A 20350-nucleotide genomic window follows, 5' to 3' on the forward strand; every position below is an offset into this window, starting at 1 on the left:
TAATCCCATCACTCTGGGAAGCTGAGGCAGGAGGATCACAAATTTGAGGCCGGCCTGAGCAACTTAGCCAGACCCTGTCTCAAAATAATAAATAAAAGGGTTGGAGATGTAGCTCAATGGCAGAGCACTTGCTTAGCATGCAGGAGGCCTTGGGATTCAATCCCAAGTTTAAAAAAAAAAAACATTTCACTAGGTCATTATTGAGAGAGGAGGGGAAAAAAAGGAAAAATGACAGCCCATGGACTTCAACTTTCCCAGATACCCACAGCCCTGCCTTATAGGATTCACCTGCTGCCCCAGTGCTCTTCCCTCATGGCCATCTTCCAAGGCCCTGTTCGGAAGTCAAGCTTATAAACCACACCTGTAATCCCAACACTCTGGGAGGCTGAGGCAGGAGGATTGTAAATTCAAGCCCTGGACTCTGAATTTAAAAAAAGAAAAGTTTAAAAGGGCTTTGGACGTAGCTCAGTGTGAAGGCCCTGGGCTTAATCCCTAATACCTGGGGAAAAGAAACCAACAGCAACTGAACACAGCACTGAAGTTCTGTTTGCTTTTGTTTCACGTGAGATGTGCGCGCCATACGCTAAGGGCTGGCCTTTCAGCTTCCATTTTCCCAACTTCCACTTTTGCAGCCAGCGAAAGTCAACACCAGCCAGACATGCACAAATCTTTTTTATCAGTCTAATCATTAGAACACGCTGTCCCTCTTCAATTCCCTAGAGATCACAGGGAGTCTTTTTCTAGAAAAGAGCACTGAGCTTCCAGGCGGAGCAGCATAAAGTAAGCACTTTCCTTAAAAGGGAAGTGGGTGAGGTGGATGGGGAGCCACTGTCCTCAAGAGCAAAGGGCGACACCATCTCCCAGGCCCTGGGCGCGCACACACTCAGAACCGCGTGGGACTCGGGACTTCTGCAGCTTCTTTCCCGAAAGCCACCCCAGCGTTCACATTCCTTAGCCTAAGGGTCTCACCCGGGAGGAAACAGGAAGTTCCCCGCGGGATCCTGGATCCCATTTCCGGGCACCGCCGGCCCACAGAATAGAGCTTGGGAAGCTCCCATTATTATGCCTGCTTCTGTTTCAGTCACACACAGGCCAAATTAAAGTAATTTACAAATCTATGAATTAGCTTCTTTGAAAATTATTTTGTTGGTTCTATTTTTCCCCAAACATTTATCTTACATATTCTAGTCTTGCATAGTTTCCACAACCCGAATTCTCTCTAGTTCTTCTAATTTTTTTTTTTTTTGGTACCAGGGATCGAATGCAGGACCTTGCACTTGTGAGACAGGCGCGGTGCCACTGAGCTAAATTCCGGTCCCCTGGTCCTGTCCCCGTCCCCAAAGCCCAGCGGTCCCAAGGATCCTTCCCCGGGCTCCATTATCTCTTCTACTTGGACCAGCAAGGGAGCGCTCTAACCCCTCCTGCTTCTCCCCAAACGCTGCCTGCGTTTTGCTCTAGGCTGCCATCAACTTCTTTGACTGAGGCTCCCTTGCTTGTTTCCAGAAGCCTTTCCCGTTTGTGGCAGGAGGACACAGCACGGGTGTCCCGGACAGGACAGTCTCGTTGGGAGGGGACCCTCGCTTAAACCAGGCGGCTGGCAAACGAGCCAGGGTGGGCGCAACACGGCCGTGGGCGACAGGGGCCGCGCTGGGAACGGGGGCTTCAGAGAGGGCAGAGGTTGTCCCGTCCCTGTCGTCCAACACCCGCTGCCCACAGCCTGAGTGAGGGACTGGGAGGCCCTGCCCTACTTGGGCCGGCGCGGCAGACTCGTGGGGGTTGAAACCCCGGTCTCCTCCTCGGAAGAGGTGGACCTCAGACCGGAAGCGGCGGATCTGCTCCTCTCCAGGGGCTTCCGAGGGTCAGAGTCTGCACCTCCCCGCAGTGAGCACCCAGGGAATAGTACCCCAACATGCCAAAAGCACCCCAAGGCCGCCTGTCACAGGGCAGCACAGGAGTATCTGTGGCCATCACTCAGCTGTCCCCACTGGTCCCCGAAGGCAAAGGCCCAGCCCCACCCCTCGAGGAGGCCCTCTTCACCATCCCAGGTCACGGGGCTCCCGCTGGAGGAGGCCCCCGGGCTGGGGTTCCCGGGGTGCCGTGGGCGAGACACCTCCCCCCCGTCCTCCCCGCCCCCACTTCCCTCCGCACCGTGCCTGCTGAGCGCCAGTTCTTTCTCTGGAGTTGGCAGGCACCAGAGGGCAACGCAGTCTCACCTACTTGCCAGTTCTGCCTTGCCGCCGCCGGCAGAGGGAAGCGTCCTCTGACCTTCGAACCGGGAGAACCCGGAAGGGGATTCGAAGGCCGGGACGTCGGGCGGAAGAAACCGCCCGCTGCTAGGCACTGGGGCCTGCGGGTCCCGCTCTCCTTGGTAAATAATCTGCTACAAAACTGCTGCAATGCAAACTAACTCACCAGTGGGGACCTCGGCGAAATCTCCCGCCAAGCTGTATTTTGCATCGAGACAGAGCTTCCCCGAGATTAAACTCACAGAAGTCACACAATTTTCTGGGTAACGCTGATGATTAGTCGCCCTCTCGCCACTTTGTCTTTCGTGATCTGGTGTGCATTTTCGTTCAGAAATAATCAGAAAGGCTTTTAGCCCTGACTGTCTCGTCGTTTGGGTCACGTGTCATCTCCGCATATAGGTGCTTGGAGGGTGCCTATTTATTTGGGCAATCGAAGCTGAGTTAACCAGAACTGATTTTGGACCACGCAGAGCGCCTAGAGAGGGTAACTGCCCAAGCAGTCCCCAAACACAGAAGCCCAACCCAAGAGCAAACTTCACCATGACCCCCATTCTTCCATGCGCCTTAAGGAAATTGGAAAAGCTTCCCTTTGAAAAATGTTTGAAAGGAGCCAGGCAAGGTTGAACATGCCCATAACCCCAGAACTTGGGAGGCTGAGGCAGGAGGATCTCCGTGAGTTTCAGCCAGCCTGGGCTACATAGTGAGTTCAAGGCCAGCCTGAACTACACACCAAGACAAAGAAAAAAAAAGTTTGGAAGGAAATTAAACTTATGCAGCTGGACTATTTACCAAATAATCATCCCGACGAAGTTATCATTAAAATTTTCTTTAAAAGTAGACAACATGGCACTAAGCAATGTGGTCCGCCATTGCAATCTGCTCCATTGGTTCAGGTCTAACTACCTGGCCCAGATATTTTCTGCTTGGTATCCCCAGCATTTGAACCGTGTCTAAAGCCAGAACTTTATAGAAATGGCCTTTGAAAAACCCTAAGAGTCTGTGATTCTATCTTTCTTTACATGGATTTTTTTTTTTTATCCTAGTTGCTAAATTTATCCTTATGACCCTACCTTTATTTCTTCACCAACACCCTTGCTTTGATTAATGATCCAAAATAGGAGTTCCTATGCCCAGAAGCAGACTTGAGCCTTCCCATGAATTATGGGAAACTAAGGGCAAAATTCTGTGTGGTTTCTCTGGGACGAGCATTCATAACTTCACTGGATTCTCAAAGGGTGCATGCCCCTCATATTTTCACTGTGTGTTCACGATGTTGATCCCACCCAGTGTACAGGAATGGGTGGTGGGTGTGCATTTGCGTGTGTGTGTGTGTCTGTGTGTAAGAGAGAGAGAGACAGCAAAAGAGAGACAGAGACAGACAGGGAGAGAGAGACAGACAGAGAGTGCCTCTGACCCCCCAAGCCCTTGGCTGGTGGACAGGCCAAGAACGGAAGGACGTTTCTTCCCAGCTGGGCATCTCCTGCCATGAAGACACTGTTTTCTCTGTGTACCGTGGTGGGCAAACACTGGGAGACACTGCACTGAGCTCTCTCTTATCTCCTACGTCGCCTTTGCCCTGTGTATCTCTCCCCTCATCGTGCCTACTTCCTTTAACATCCAGAGGGAGGTTGGGGATTGGCCCGGCCACCTGCACCTAGAAAGACCAGCAGTTCGGTAAGCCTCCCTCCTAAAGACCCCACCTGGTGCCTGCCTCCTGGGCACCTGCTTTTTGCCGCTTGCTGGAAAGGAGAGCGGCTCGTTTCCCCACTTCCTGCATCATTCCTTGTATTCTGACTCCCTCCAGACATCCCTTGCCCTGTAGCAGATAACCCTTGTCCATGAATCTAGAAGGATCTCCATGCTCGTTAAGGTCCCTACTGCCTCTCGGGGTGTTTCAACATTCCCCCTTGCACCATCACACCTAGATTCTGTCCAACCAAGTAAGACATCTAAATCTTTCCAGAATTCATGTAAAGTCAAAATCAGAAACTGATATAATGAACAGAACAGGCAAATTGCCATGACTTCCTGGCTCATAGAGAGCACCCCCTAAACTAGTGTCACCTGAGCCCTTCCCTTACCCAGCCCCCAGACACACAAAGGCCTTGTGTCCCTGACCACACAGGCCATCCAAGGTACCTACAATTCCATAATTTTGGTAAACCAAGAAGTATGCCATGCCTTTAGAATTGGTTCATGATTCAGATTTGTATAGGAATGACTTCAACGAAATCTTGACAACTGTATGCTACACTTCAGCCGTCTGTTTCAAAGGCTCATTCACCTATTCTTAAATGTTCTTCTAAGCCCCCACATCACAATTCTATGAGAAAATGGAGCTATCTTTCTTCATTTTCAAAGTAAGCCAAGCTGATGGCCTGAAATCTCAAAGAAGGTTTCTAACATCTTCCAAACTCACTTACATGGTACTCCACAAATATGTACAATTTTTACACGTCAATTAATGTTTTTGTGGTACTAGGGATTGGACCCAGGACCTAACGGAGGCTAGCCAGGCACTGTGCCACTGAACTACGCCTGCCGCCCCCACACATTTTTATTAAACTCTTCTCCTTCTGACCTGAACCACCTGATCTTAGAGTCCTGATCCAAATTTTCTGTTTAATGCTTCATTTCAGAACTATCTTATCTCTGGGCTGGGGATGTAGCTCCATGGGAGAGCACTTGCCCAAAGTATGTGATGACCCAGGTTCAATATCTAGGAACACACGGGTGTGCAGATGCACACACCCTTTTTTTTTTCTTTTTTCCAGTGCTTGGGAATCGAACCCAAGACCTCTGAATGCTAGACAAATATTGGCCCTGACTTCCTTTTTAAGGAAACTGACAACCAGAATCCAGGATCCCTTTACTTGAAGAGTATAATCCCCAGCAAATCCTTTAAGAAAACAGTTGTGTCACTTCATTATGTATTTTGAGAATAGAGGGAAATATTGAAATAAGTGCCTGAAAATCACTCACAGTCATGTTCAAATCCATTTTTAAGGTGATAGGATCCCCAGATTAAAAATTACACATTCTTTTCAGAACAGCAAGATCATGTGTGGATTTACACCTTGCAAAAGAATGTAAATCTGGCTCTTAAAATATTTGCTGGGTTGACACAAAATGAACCGTTGCGCTTTGGTTGACAGCCATATAACAACAGCCTGTTGTTACGGATTTGCCAGCTGTAATCCACTGGCCTTAAGTGTTGCTGACTTTCAAAGGATGGGGATGCATTGGTGGCCATGGGGGGCAATGCACGGTGAAGATTTCAGGAAGTTCGTGAAGAAACGAAACATTCCCATGAGCATGCCTCAGAATCATTCTCTCTCTCAAGCCCTGTACCCTCAACATCATGCTCTTTTAACTTGGTTTGCATGTTCAGACTCAGGTCCCAAAGTCCTGAAAAATTACACAATCTTTTTGTTTTCTTTTTCTTTTTGAGGCAGGGTCTCACTATTTAGTTCAGGCTGGCCTTAAACTCACTATGTAGCCCAGGCTGGCCTCAAACTCACAGCAATCCTCCTGCCTCAGCCTCCTGAGTGCTAGGATTACAGACGTGTGTGACCACGCCTAGGCACACAGTCCTGATCATTAGCAGTATTCCTTCTTTCAGCAGCCAGAGCCATTAGAAATGTGACCCTGGGGACGTCTGTTTCCATTTCCTATTAATTTTAACAGTAAAAGTTGTACATGCACAGTACAAGTTTCCTTCCCCTTTTGTATCTTTTGCTTACTCGGGCATTTAAAAGTATGTTGAGCATCTTCAGATTTTCACTGTGATTGGTCTAGTTGCTAAAGCGGCTGTCATGTATATCCTTCTGTTCTTTGTCTTGATGCAAAGCTCTACGGGGATCAGTATACACCCCAGCACTCAGCCCCCAGGATGCAACAGAAGGAGGAGACTCGAAGAAACAATCTGAGCCTGCATTGTAGGGCTCGCCCTGCCCCTGCTGATGGCTTCTGGCTCCCATTAGACTTTCTCTCTTAGAATGTAAACATGCAATCGGAAAATCAAGTAGAGAGATAACCCGTGCCTAGAGCAGCTTGGTGGGCTCTGGGACTCAGGTCCAGGCCCCAGTGGTATCTAGCAAGTTCCTGAACTGACCGAGCTGGATGTCACCTCTTCTTTTTTCGTGCTGGGGATTGGATTCAGGGTCTTGGCACTAAGGTACATCCCAAGCCTTGTTTTTTCTTTTATTTTGAGACAGATCTTGCTAAGTCACTAAGTTCCCGGGCTGGGTTTGGATGCCTCATCCTCCTGTCTCAGCCTCCCAGAGTCCTGGGATTATAGGCATGGGCCACCAGGTCACCTCTTCTTTGAAGCCTTCCCTGAGCCACCACGCCTAGGGACTCCTGTGTGTCCATCCCCACTGGACCCCATGTGGCCCTCCAGAGAGCACCTGTCACATTTACACTGTCCACACTCAGCGCCTCGTACACCCGCGTCCCTGGCTCTCCAGCAAAGTCCTCGGGAGCAGGGGTGTCTGTCACCTGCTGTGGCCACTTCCTGACACTGCCTCTCACACTCACGCTGCAGAAGAGGCCCTCGACGTCCACTGTACGTGTGTGCAACGCTGAGGGCAGCACTCAGGCTGCACATACTCCAGGCAAGGGCTCTACCACAGCTCCCATCCCCAGTCTCCCAAACTGTTGAATGAACTTGGGTTCTCAAATGTCTGGAGTTTGTTCTCTAAATTTCAACCAGTGACCAGCACAGTTAGCCTGGAGCTACCTGCCATTCAGCACAAGCATGAAGCAAGCCTTTGGGAATTTTTTTTTTTTTTGTACTGGGGATCAAACTCAGGACCTTGCGCTTGCCAGGCAGGTGCTGTGCCACTGACCTACATCCCCAGTTCTGCCTTTGGGATTTTTTAGAGACCCAAGTAGGGAGACATACAGAAGACATACATACATACATACATAACCCCCCAGAAGGTGGAGGAAAGTAGGAAATAGAGATGTGGGTGAGGCACGTTCAGAAAAGTGTGGAAAGAAGGCAAACGAGACACAGGTGTGGGGGCACGAGCCTGTAAATCCAGCACTTGGTAGTTGGAGACAGGAGTACAGTGAATTTGAGGCTGGTCTGGGCTACACAGCAAGTTCAAGGCCGACCTGGACTATATATAGCAAGACCCTGTCTGAAACAAACAAAAGAAGGAAGGGAGGCAGGGAGAAGGAAACTAAAAAAAAGGAATCAGATGGGAGGCACAGACTCCAAGGGCACAGGAATCTTGTAGAGGGACGAGAAGCCACCCAGGGGTGCAGAGAGGGAGACCCTTCCTCCACATGCGGCCAGGGGTCCAGGGTCCCACACACCAGCCCGGCCTGCCTGTGGCTTCTCCCTGCTCCTCCCAAGTAACCTGTTTCCAGGTCAACAGGGAGCCTTCCAGCCCCGCCTGGCTGGTAAAGGCCACCTGTGGGGCCACATGGACACTTTGGGCCAAGGTGGCCCCCTGTCTGCAAAAAGGCTGGGCCTGGAGACCCTGAGGAGGCTGGAGAGCAGAAGGCACCTGGTCCTCCATGCCCAAACTGCGAGTCCCCAAGAGGAGAGACCTCGTTGGATGTCCAGTGTGTGCCGGGCACTGTGCTTCCAGCCTTTAGGGCAAGACCAACCTTTTAATGAAGCCTCTCCAACCAGGGCCTCCCAGTGAGCCACCACTTCACTCCCATTAGCACGGCCATTATCGAGAGGTAGAAAGTAAGCGTAGGCAAAGATGTGGAGAAATTGCAAGCATCCTGCGCACTGCTGGTGGGAATGGAAAATGGGGCCGCCACTTTGGGAAAATTAAGCAGAATTACCACATGTTCCAGCAATGCCACATCTGGTGTATAACTGAAAGCAAGGACTCAAATGAATATTTGTGCACTCATTTTTATAGCAGCATTATTCAATCGTGAGCAGCTATAAAGAGGAGATGCAATCCAAGTGTCCGTCAGTGGACCAATGGATAAGTAAGATGTGGTACACAGACACGTTGGAATATTAGCCAGCTTTTAAAAAGGAAGGGAATGTGGACACTATGTCACAACAAAGCTGAATCTTGAGGACATTATTCAAGGTTCACTAACCCATGTGAAATGCGGTACAATCGCATGTATGGGAGGGATCTAGAGTAGTGAACTCACAGAGACAAAGCTGAATGGTGGTTTTAGACTTTGTGGAGATGGGAAGGGGATGAGGGAGCTGGGAGGGGAGAAGGGAAGGGGAAGTAAAAAGATCAAGAAGCAATATGTATATATACCAAATCCCCATAGTGGTTGTATTTATTGTGTAATCGAAAACATATGCCAGTGAAAAGGAGGAAGGAAGTAGGGGATGAGGAGGTGGTGTTTACTGGAGACAGAGTTTCAGTTTTGGACAAGGAGAAGGTTCCAAAGATGGATAATGCTGACGGTTGCACAGCAGGGCGAACATCCTTAATGCTGCTGAACTGCATCCTCACGAGTGGTTGATGGGATGCAGGCATGATGATGCACTCAGGAGGCAGAGGCAGGAGGATGGCTGCAAGTTGGAGGCCAACCTGGCCTACATAGTAAGTTCAGGGCCAGCCTGTCTCAAAACAACCACAACAGGAGCCGGGGATTTAGCTCAGTGGTTTCGCTGCCTGCTGCGCAAATGCAAGGACCTAAGTTTGATCCCCAGTACCAAAAAAAAAAGACCAAAACAATGACAGCAACAACAAAAGCAGCTAAAGGGTACATTGTGTTGTGCATATTAGGCCACAGTAAAAAAAAGTTTTAAATGTCAATCTTTCCTCCTGCCACCTCCAAAATCTGGCCATGGCAAAGCCATGCATCCTCAGAGCACTCGCCCAGGGCCCTGACCCCCGGCCATCCACCCGAAGCCCTCTGCTAGTCCCGGGCCCGCTCAGGCACCTGGCAGACTCGAAGCCATGGGACTGCAGACATCTGATCTCATCTCCCTCGTGGGCACCTGACCCCATGGTGGCTTGGCCTTCTACCTCTTGGGGGCAGGTGCTTGCACTCCAACTCAGCCCCCAAGCACAGGAGTAACCTTATACAGCCCTGAGAAAGAGACGTAGACAAGAGACACCAAATAACAATTGCCGTTTTCATCTTCTGACAACACTGTCATGATTAAGCCCTTCTTATACCCCAGTACCATGCTAAGCATCTCATTTAATTCTCACATTTTTATTGTCACCATCATACCCGCTGTATAGATGAAAAAGCTGAGGCTTGAAGATACTGGATAATTTGCCTAAGGTCCCAAGGCTGGAACGGTGCAGGTTCAAGATCAGAAACCAGGTTCCTGACACACAGCCCATCCACCAGGACACCAGTAAGAAATCTCTCACAATGTTAAGTCCTGAGGGCTAAAGTTAGAGGAAAAGAGAAAAGGTTTACTCCAATCCAGCTGGTGCTCACCTCTGAAAAGAAGTCACGAAAACCCAGCTGCAAACTACAAGTCCTGATCTGTACAGAAATACGAAGCCCCCACACAACCACATTCTAATAGCCCGATCTAGAGAACTCTGAGGCCAGAGGCTCAATGCAGCCCATTTCTGAATTTTGAACAACAGCTCCGCTGGCCTGTAAGCTTTAAACCCCAGTATCTAATTTGCGATCTTGGGAGAGATGGTTAGGGCCATTTCCACGAGAAAACAGTGAGGACAATCAGATTCTGGTCTTTTCCAAACTCAAAGCAGTAGGACCGAGCTGCCTATCCAGCAAGTGGGCAGCACATAGGTGTTTAATTTGAATTTGATAGCTGTCTAAATTTCCAGATCTCCTGTAGGCGCACAGAGTCCTCCGTGGCTGCTGGCAGAAATTCTCAGAAAAACAATCCTCCTGGCTGTTGGAATCGCAGCTACGACTTTCACTCCCCGCCTCCCTGTCACCGAAGAGGCTGCTGTGATTTGAATGATGGGGGCCGTGTGGACTCCCTGTGGTACAAATGTGCATGTGACAATGGACACTCCTTTGCTGGCCGACCGGGGTTATTTCAGACCCTGCTGGACAGACGGGCTGTGTTCCGAGAGGAGAGGAAATTTTGTAGGGGCTGTCGCTTCACGGTGCAGTGTCCCCTCCACTTTGGCAGAGAGGAGACTGGATGGGGGCAGATCGCTTCTGGATCCTGGAACAATGCTTTCTCCCCCAGCATCCTCTCCTCTGTCTCAGAGCCTGGACTTAATTTCGAGGACCCTGGAGGTCTGTGGGCCCCCCGCATAGCCTTGGCTGCTGCCATGTGTGGGACATGTGCTGGCAGCCCGGCAGCTGTTGGAACACAGGAAATCCATTCACATACTGACATATCCCAATGACTAATGCGGGCTTAGCGAGCAAACAGAAGCATTTGACAAGCAGAAACAACTGAATTACTTCTGGAGGGGTGAGGAAGTGACACCCCCAACTGGCTTGATCTCACCATTTGGTTTGGATGGCGGAGCCCTGGAGAGCTCACCGTGGGAGGTCACCCGGATGTCAGCGCTGCCATCTACCATCATTAATTCTGAGCAGAGGGGCCAGGCAGGTGTCTGGGGAATGAGAGGAAGTGTGTATAAGGAGGTGGTTGTTTGGAGATCTTGTCGGACGTGGAGAAAATAAGTCATTCAAGCGAAGAGGTGTGAGGTGGGAGGGGATCTCGTTTATAGTTAGGAGCCTGGGCTTTGGGATCAGACAGAACTGGGCTCAGATCCGAGCTCTGCCCCTTCTTCTAGGACCAAGCTACCTAACCCGAGCCTCTGTTTCCTCCTCTAAAATGGGCACAGCAACAGGCTTCCCATCTGCTGGGGCTGCTTCAGGAATGAATGAGACTATTGTACAAAGCACTTAGCACACACGCGTACAAAGCCTGGCAGACAACAAACACTTCATGATGAGCATTAACCAGAACAGTACTTTCTACATAGAGGAAAATGAACTTGTGTCTGTCCACTATGAAGGCTGGCAACACAGAATTCACACTGTTCTAACCAACCTAGCTCCTAAAACAAAGTGTCAGGAGGAATAAGTTCAAGAGCTCTCTTGTGCAGCAGAGTGATGATGATAGTTCATAAGCAATGCATTGTTTGGGTTTTGGGTTTTTTTTGAGACAAGGTCTCACTATGAAATTCAAGCTGGCCTTGAACTTGTTTTGTAGCCCGGGCTGGCCTCAAATTCATGGCAATCCTCTTGCCTCAGCCTTCTGAGTACTGGCATTATAGGCATGGGCCACCACGACTGACTGTGTTCTTGAAAATCACTAAGAGAGAATTTAAGTATTTGAATCACAAAAGCGTAGCTAAGTGAGGTCATGCAGAAGTTAACTAACGTGCTGTAGCCATTCCGTAAGGTACACATATTTCAAAACATCGTGTAGTACTTGATAAACACAGACAATTTTCTTTATCAGTTAAACATAATAAATTTTTAGATTCTTGACACTCACTGCTTCAAAACATACTCCTACCACCTCACCCTACCAGCACCTTAGGTTGGAGCACGTCCAAGATGCATTGGGGAGCCATGCAGGGCTGGAAGGGGTCAGGGCCCCCTGGGTGATTAAGATCGTTAAGAACATGTCTCCCTGTCATTCCGCTGTGACAGAGACAGAAAGAACCGGCAAGCTTAGGCGTGGCTTTTCAGCCACTGGGTTTTGGCTGTTTCATCTCCTGAACCCACTGGCCTGGATATTTTGAAACATCCAGCTGGAACAAATGACAGGACAGTGGTGCCCTGGCACTCATCGTTGTTGGCTCTCAGAGGTGCAACAAGTACCAAACGTTGCTTTGTCTGGAGAGGGTACAAGTCACGAGGTGATCGATGCTGTTAAGTTCTGGCTTGCATATAATGTACCAAAAAATGACAAGTACTGGGAATTTTCCTGTCAAAACGCATCCGGTACCACATTTGACGAGTTTCAAAGCACCGAGTCCTAAGACATGACCCTATTACACATTCCATCAAATACAAGGCACACTCGGGCTCGGGTGTGGGTCAGTGGTAGGGCACTCGCCTAGCACGCATGAGGCTCTGGATCCAATCCCCAGTACCATGAACACACACACACACACACACACACACACACACACACACGCACACGCACACCGCATTCAACACCCCACCCGTCCACCCCTGCCCCACCACATCTACAGTGACGAAGTGCACGACCGAGGATGTTCCGTTCCAGGTGAACACCTTAAACCCACCAATCAGAACTCACAAACACCCCTTCCTTCTGCCAAGGGAACAGTGGGGAGTGGCTTGTTCACACCTGCTAACCCTCCCCAAAAGCCAAAGGCAGATTCGAGAGATGGCACTTTGTGGTTGTTGCTGCTTTGAAATACTAAGGATTGAACCCACAGTCGTTGCACTGAGTTACATCCCCAGCCCCTTTTTATTTCTTTAAATTTGGAGACAGAGTCTCACTAACTAAGTTGTCCAGGCTGGGGCTGAACTTGCCATCCTCCTGCCTCAGCCTCCCCTCGGAGTGCTGGGAGTACTGGCATGTGGCACCAAGCACGGCTGGATGTGGCTCCTTACAAACAAGCTGATCCAGTGAAGACATGCTCTACCCACGACCAGTGAGTAGTGATGACCCAGAGTGCATAGAACGAGGAAAGAAACGTGGGTCTGATTATGCCAAATGAGGAGCCCCTGTGTGGCATGGCCGTCTCTCCTGTGGCTTCCTGCTGCCCAGGCCGAGGTGGGCCCTGCCAAGGGCCCACAGTGTCCCGCCCCTCCCCCACCCTAGAGCAGGGGTGTTCCTGTCTTCTTGCCGGCCCCTAGCCACATTCCTGCCTGCTCTCACTGTGCATTCAGGGGGTATCTGAGTATTTGAGGTTCACACTGAGCAGGGTGAGGAAGACTATACTGAGCCAGGCGTGGTGGCATCCACCTGTGATCCCAGCACCTGGGAGGCTGAGGCAGGAGGATTGCCATGAGTTGAAGGCCAGTCCGGGATATATAGTGAATTCAAGGCCAGCATGGATTACACAGTGAGACCCTGTCCCCTCCCAAAAAACAAAAAGAAAAAGAGAAGAACATACTGAACCTAGAGTCTCCAGATTTTCTTTAAGCCTTGCTCCTTCCTCGAGCTCTAACCCCACTGCCTATTTACAGACACTAGTCAATGCTGAGCTTTTAGAAGATGCAGTCCAGGAGAAACTCTGAGGGCTGCTGTCTCCTTACACCTTCCAAGAGCTGCCTTCAAGAATTTAAACCAAAAGAATTACTGAAACACAGTGCACTGATTTATTATTCATTGTCCCTGGAGTTGTCAGAAAATACCATGCAGGGGGAGAAGTGCATGCATCACTTTGTGGTCACTGGAAAATTTCCAAGTGTCTGCACAGGTCCCAAATTTATGCCAGGAACAGGGGAACCAAGAAACAAAGCTGGACATGGTGGTGGGAGGCTGAGGCAGGAAGATCACTGTGAGACAGTCTGGGCTACATAGTGAGTTCAAGGCCCGCCTGGAAGACATAGTGAGACCCTGTCACAAAAAGACAAAAATTTTTCTTAAAAAAAGAGGAAACAAACATTCTGGGTGTAGATGAGAGGCTGGCTGAAGAAAAAGGGGGCAGGGAAGGGTATGAGGCAGCAGTTGGTGAGGAAGGAAGACTTGTTAGAGAGAGCTGAGGGGTTGGCATGAGAAGGAAGCCAAAGCCTGTCAGGGTGGGATCCAGAAAAACCTCCCCAGTGCACAGGAAAAAGAGCCCAGCAGCAGAAAGACAAACGCCACCCCTGGGCCCAGGGAGAGGCCCGGATGCCCATGGACATCAGCCCCAGCAATGCACCACTCAGAAAGGTGTTACCAGGGACAGGGCCATCGGGCAGCCAGCACTTTGCCAGCACCAGGGAGGCCCCTTGGAGGGGCCCATCCATAGGAGAAACACACATCTGGGCCTGGGAAAGCAGCACACACCCCTGCCCAACGCATCCCCTGGTTTCCAGTTCCTGGTGTAATTCATTTGAGAAAAAAAAAATCACACAACCACTCAAGAATAAATATGGAAGCCAGGTATAGTAGAACATGCCTGTAATCCCAGCACTCTAGGAGGCTGAGGCAGGAGGATCAAAAGTTCAAACCCAGCCTGGAGAACTTAGGGAGACTCTGTCTCAATAACAAGTAAAAAGGGCTGAAGATGCTGTATAATGCAAAGACCGTGGGTTCAATCCCCAGTACTGGAGAGAAAAAGAAAAGAAAAAGTACGGGAAGATGAAGAAACTATTGAGAACCGTTCACCTATTTGTTTCCATGGACAGTTTTTTATTTTTGGTATCAGGGATCGAACCCGGGACCTTGCTTTTGCAAGGCAGGTGCCGGAACCACTGAGCTAAATCCCCGGCCCTTCCATAGACAGTTTTGACAGCTGTGCACTTTGGCCAACAAAACTCAAGGGTACTTTCACAAGGAAGGAGTTCCAAGGAAAGGGTGTTGTCACTAGCAGGGGCCTCATAAATTAGGATGAGTGGTTTCACTGGTAGACAGTGTTGCATGGCCCTCCCAAAACCACTAAGGAATGGTGGTGCTTGATCAGAAATTCCAGAGGAAAGAAGAGGCCGAGGGTGAACTGCAGGCTGGGGAAGGGGGCACCAGTAGCTTTCCAGAAGCAACTGCATTAAACATAGCACCTCTATGGAGTGCCTGCTTACTGCAGCTTTTTTTTTGGAACCAGGGATCGAACTCGGGTCCTTGCGCTTGCACAGCAGGTGGTGAAACCACTGAGCTAAATCTCTGGCCCCCTTTTTTTTTTTTAATCATTGAAGAAACTGAGGCTCTGAGAAAGCAAATGCCTTATCCAAGGTCATATGACAAAAATTGGTCTGACTGTCTCAGGAGCCCATGCTTTGTGTGTAAACAACCCTCATGACCCTTTCTTGCAGATTATTTATTTATCATCACCAGGGAATTGAGCTCAGGACCTTGTGCTTACCAGGCAGGTGCGGTGCTGCTGAGCTACATCCTCAGCTGTAATATCATGACCCTTTCTTATGAAACCACAACACCCACTGCCAACCGCCCAGATGTAAAGAACAGTCCCGTGCCACATGACTGTGCTTCGGTGAACAAGGAGCTGAAATCGCATGGTGGCCGCATAACATTACCCGCCTCCCCATGTGACTGTAGCCGTCCTATGCGGGTAAGTACGCTCTGATGTGGCACAAGTGCCAAAGTGAACTAAAGCTGCATTTCTCATAATGTGTCCTGGTCGCTAAGTGATGAAGGACTCTGTGTGGCATTTTTTCCTGCACCTTACCTTAGAGCTTACCTGTGACAGAACCAGAACCTGAAGGCTGAGCTCCACCCGGCCACCCTGAGCTATTGAAATGAACCATGGATGTGTCGAGACTCTGAGTCCCCCTCGGCCATGCAAGTGGCCAGCCCGTGACACAGGTATCCCTAGGCAGGGGCCCTTCAGAGTATTCATACCTTTGTCATTTCCTCCCTGTCCTATATACAATCTTTTTTTTTTGGTACCGGAGATCGAACTCGGGACCTTGCGCTTGAGAGGCAGGCGCCAGAACCACTGAGCTAAATCCCCGGCCCCACTCCCTGTTCTACAAAACATCATTTCCTGGCCGGGGATTTAGCTCAGTGGTTCCGCCACCTGCCTCACAAGCAAAAGGTCCTGAGTTCGATCCCCGGTACCAAAAGCAAAAAACAAACAAACAAAAAACCCCACATCATTTCCTGTCTTACATGACAAATATTGAGAACCACGCTGCAAACTGCTCAGATTAAATCTCAGTACCACCCCTTCTCAGCCACACAACTTAACTTTGTATGCCTCAGTTTCCTTGTCTATAAAATGGGAATAAAGAATAGAATGGACCTCATGGGAGGATTAAACAAAATACACAGAACTCTCAGTACATATTGTATTAGCAATCATTCAACAACCATTAGCTGGGCCAATGAGTAGAGCCCCACAAGCAGTAGCATTCTCTTAGACCACACCATGAGCAGCACCCCCTGGAGTTGTGCAATGTGCATCCCTGGCCATTAGCTCTGCATTGTAAACAATGCAAGTCCTTCACGACTCCAGACCTCTCCTCCTGCCTCACGGCCTCCTACTCCCAAGCCCTGCCTCACCACACTTCTTACCCTGCACTTCGATACAGCAGTCCCCTTTACAATCTGGGGACTTTCAGATGCTCCCCTTAGGCCTGGAATGCCCCGCGGAATTGCCTGTTGCTGTTCTTCCTCACCCTTTAGCACCTCCCCCAGAAACCACCTGTTCGCTGAAGCTTTTCCCACACACACTAGCCCTGTCCTTAACATTCCCAGAGTTTTTTGTGTTTTTTTTGGTACCGGGGATCGAATTTGGGACCTTGTGCTTTCAAGGCAGGTGGCAGCACCACTGAGCTAAAATCCCTGGCCCTCCAGAGCCTTTTGTAAATGCTCTGTTAGAAAACCCAGTATGGTTTCACATGGTTCACAGGCCTCCTTCACCGAACGGAGAGCACCTTGGGGTCAGACGGAATCTTACTGCTCTTGGCTCCCAAGCTAGAGCACATGTATGGGATGCAGGACTCAACACTGTTAAAGAGAGTTTGGAACACCAGCCACACAGGCCAGCTTCTGGACACAGAAAACACCCTTGACCACATCCGAGGGAGGTGAAGTTCCCCTGAGTATGGAACTACACCCCAGAAGGCACTGGGGCCTCTGAAGGATCCTGCCATTAACGCACATCCCAGTGTCACCGAGATGGGAGATGGGCAGCAAGCATCTAAGTTGGACTTCGTTTGATATGTAAGAGTCAAAACCAGGAAATGTGGCCCAGATTTGCTTTTGAAATTCTTCCCTTCATTATATTTGAATCTCATGTCTCTCCGCTTTGTTTCAAACTAAATATCAAAAGTCTTTGCTTCTCTCATCTCCCTGACAGTTCTTCAATATACTGTATTAAAAGTTCTCTGAGGACCAAAAACACACTTTCAAGTAATGTTTAGGACTTGCCACCCCTCACCTTTCTTCATTTTTGAGTCTCTTCGATGCCTCTTAAAACAAAGGAGAAAAGTACCATAATGTGTTGCTTTGTGCTCAATTCTAAGACAGGATTCCTCTGTCTTCCAGAGAAAACAATACTGACCCAGAAGTCTGACAACTGCCATGTGACTCATGCCTAATACCACCAGGCCACTCAAATATCTGCACAAACTATCACGCAGAGTATGTGTGATACTCTCACACTCTCACGCATGGTAATTAGAGAAAGTCACTTTCCCTTTGTCAACATACCCACTGCTCTCCTGCCCGGCCCTCCAAATTGGGTAGCAAGGGGATACGAATTCAGCAGATACCTTTTCTCTTTGCTCTTCTTTGGGTCATAAGCTTAAGACACACCTCAGTAGTCGTCCATCTGGATTATTCCCTCAACACATACATTTATCTATTTAATTCCTTATATTAAATTCCTCAAGGATTTACTATGTACCCTACTTAGCCATTTATTAAAGCAATTTCTGCTTAGCATCCATGTCAGGATTTCTGCTGGCTCTGTTGATGATCTGACTCTTTGCCATGGGGATCTACTCTGTGACTTGTAGGGTGTTGAGCAGCATCTCTGGTCTCTCGCCACTGGAGAGGCTGCTACCTGCTAAACAGGCTAGTATGGGGGGGTGGCATACACCTGTAATCCCAGCACTTGGGAGACTGAGGCAAGAGGATCTCCATGAGTTCAAGGCCAGCCTGGACTATATAGTCTTTAAAATAAATCAACAAGGGCTGGGGATTTAGCTCAGTGGTTCCGCCACCTGACTCGCAAGCGCAAGGTCTCGAGTTCAATCCCTGGTACCAAAAAATAAATCAATAAAATAAATCAATCAGTAAGCAAGCCAGTGGCACTTTCAGCCCCAGTTGTGACAATCAGAAATGTCTTCATGGGGCCGGGGATTTGGCTCAGTGTTTTCGTCATCTGCTGCACAAGTCCAAGGACCCAAGTTCGATCCCCGGTACAAAAAAAAAAAAAGAGAGAGAAATGTCTTCAGAAGGCAGAAAAAAAAAATTAGTGGTTTCCAAGGCAACTGGCACATAGGCAAACCATGTCTTGGTCAGCTTTCCTCCTCTTTACCGTGTCCCCTTCCCTTGGATCCTTTCCCTGCCTCCAGCAGTTGACCGCCTCATTTCCTAACATCTCCCTTTACTTTACTCTGGATTTATACGTTGAGTTTCGCACATAAGAGAATCCATACAAGGCTCAACTTCCTGTGTCTACCACAGAGAGGGCAAAGGTGGAATTAAGTTCTTTGAGCCCATTAACAGAAAGCCGTGGAATAAAAATCTGTGATCAAAAGTAATAAATCAATAAAACAATATTTTTGTTTGCTCATTTTTGCTGCAAATCTTATAAAATATGTGTGTGCTCCCTTCTTTGCTTACATGTAAGGATATCTGTCTATCTATCACTTTATGTTGTTCTCCTTACCTTCTTCTGTGTTATAGTCTTCACTCTCAGAATTCCCTCCACAGCTGTATGTACAATGTTTCCTCATTTCTTTCTATGGAAGACTGTTTGGTTGTCTGGCTATATACTACAAACCAACCTTAGTGATAAATACTTGGGCTATCTCTAGTTTTTTGTGTTTTTGTTTGCTTGGTACTGGAGATCAAACCTAGAGGCTCACAGATGGTAGCTGTATTTTCAACCCTTTTTTAAAAAGTTTTTACTTTTAGACAGGGTCTTGCTTAGTTGCCCAGGCTGACCATAAACTTGCAATTCACCTCCCTCAGCCTCCAGAGTCACTGGGGTTACATGTGTGTCACCACATCCATGTTATTTCCAGTTTCTGATGCCCGTAAATAATTTCAGGCCAGGTGTGGTGGCATTCACCTATCATCCCATCACCAAGGGAAGCTGAAGCAAGAGGCTCACAAGTTCAAGTTCTGCCTGGGCAACTTAGCTAGATTCTGTTTCAAAACAAAAAATAATTGCCAGGTGTGGTGGGGCACACCTGTAATCCCACCACTCAGGAGGCTGAGGCGGGAGGATTGCTCCAAGTTTGAGGCCATCTGGGGCTGCACAGTGAGGCCTTATCTCAAATGTATACACATATATATGTATATGTATAATAAAACAGGCTGGGGTCATAGCGCAGTAGTAGAACACCTCTGGGACTGATCCTCAGTACCACAAAAAAAGCCACAGTGTACACATTTTGTATTTATCCTTGATACCACTGGGGACTGGTTCCTAGAAGTGGGGCTTCTGGGTTGAAGAGTAGTAATACACTCATTCTTGGCCAAATTCTCTACCACAGGACTTATTTTGCCTTTGGAAAGAAAGCCTTTGCTCCTTTTGTTTGTTTATTTTGCTTTGTGTGTGTGTGTGTGTTGAGACTGGGTCTCCCTATGTAGTTCAGGTTGGCCTTGAACTCACTGTGTAGCCCAGGCTGGCCTTGAACTCTCAGCAATCCTCCTGCCTCAGCCTCCCAAAGAGGCTGCACCACCACATGCCCTGTGCTCTTTTCCCATCTCTCCCTGCCTTTCTGCCAGAAGTTGATTCTGGGAAGTACAGCAGCCACCTCACAACCTTGGGGGTGAAGGCTGCTCCTATGGATGGCAGAGCTGGATACCAAGAGGCCCCACATCCTCCCTGGCCACCAGCCAGGCCTCCCCTGACACTCCAAGCTCCTTACTGGGGAGAGACACAAGCCCTACCCGCACCACCCTGGCGGCTCCATTACCTACTCCTTCCAGCCGAGACAATGCAGACGTCTGGATACCGGCACCTTTAATTGAAATCACCCTAACTGAAGAGCTGGGGCTCATTGGGGAGTCGGTGCCTGCTGCTGCCACTGCGAGGCACAACGTGGCAGCCACTGGCCACGTGTGGCAGTTTAACTCCAGGTTAAATAAAACTCAAAGTTCAGTGCCTTGTTTGCACTGGCTACATTTCAAGAGGTCAGCAGACTTGGGATTCAGTGGTTCCCAGAGAGCCCAGGAGGGGACATCGCTACCACCGCCAAAGGTTCTGCATCGCTGATACACAATTCCAGGTGACCCCAGCCGTCTAAGAAGCTGCCGTTCTGACGACCTCGCACGTCTTCTAAGGGCACTGCTGGAGCCAAGACTCCGAGTGAGATTAGGGTTACCGCCAGTCGGTCAATCCAGAATCCCAAGGTGACCTGCCCTAGCCTCTTCC

At 49.1% G+C, this 20350-nt stretch overlaps 2 long non-coding RNA genes across 2 annotated transcripts in view; both read right to left on the reverse strand.

The window, feature by feature from the left end:
* LOC106010579 (uncharacterized) overlaps positions 1-2278 on the reverse strand; it is a 53954-nt gene extending 51676 nt beyond the window's left edge. Inside the window, exon 1 of the long non-coding RNA XR_015443769.1 lies at positions 2149-2278. This is a non-coding gene — a long non-coding RNA (uncharacterized LOC106010579). The remainder of the gene's footprint in view (positions 1-2148) is intronic.
* The window catches only part of LOC147823456 (uncharacterized), a 99464-nt gene that overhangs the window by 65695 nt on the left and 13419 nt on the right, over positions 1-20350 (reverse strand). The window lies entirely within an intron of this gene.

This window comes from Heterocephalus glaber, unplaced genomic scaffold (assembly GCF_053883595.1).
Source record: "Heterocephalus glaber isolate CG9 unplaced genomic scaffold, H.glaber_assembly_v1.0 deba00001579, whole genome shotgun sequence".
NCBI lineage: Eukaryota > Metazoa > Chordata > Mammalia > Rodentia > Bathyergidae > Heterocephalus > Heterocephalus glaber.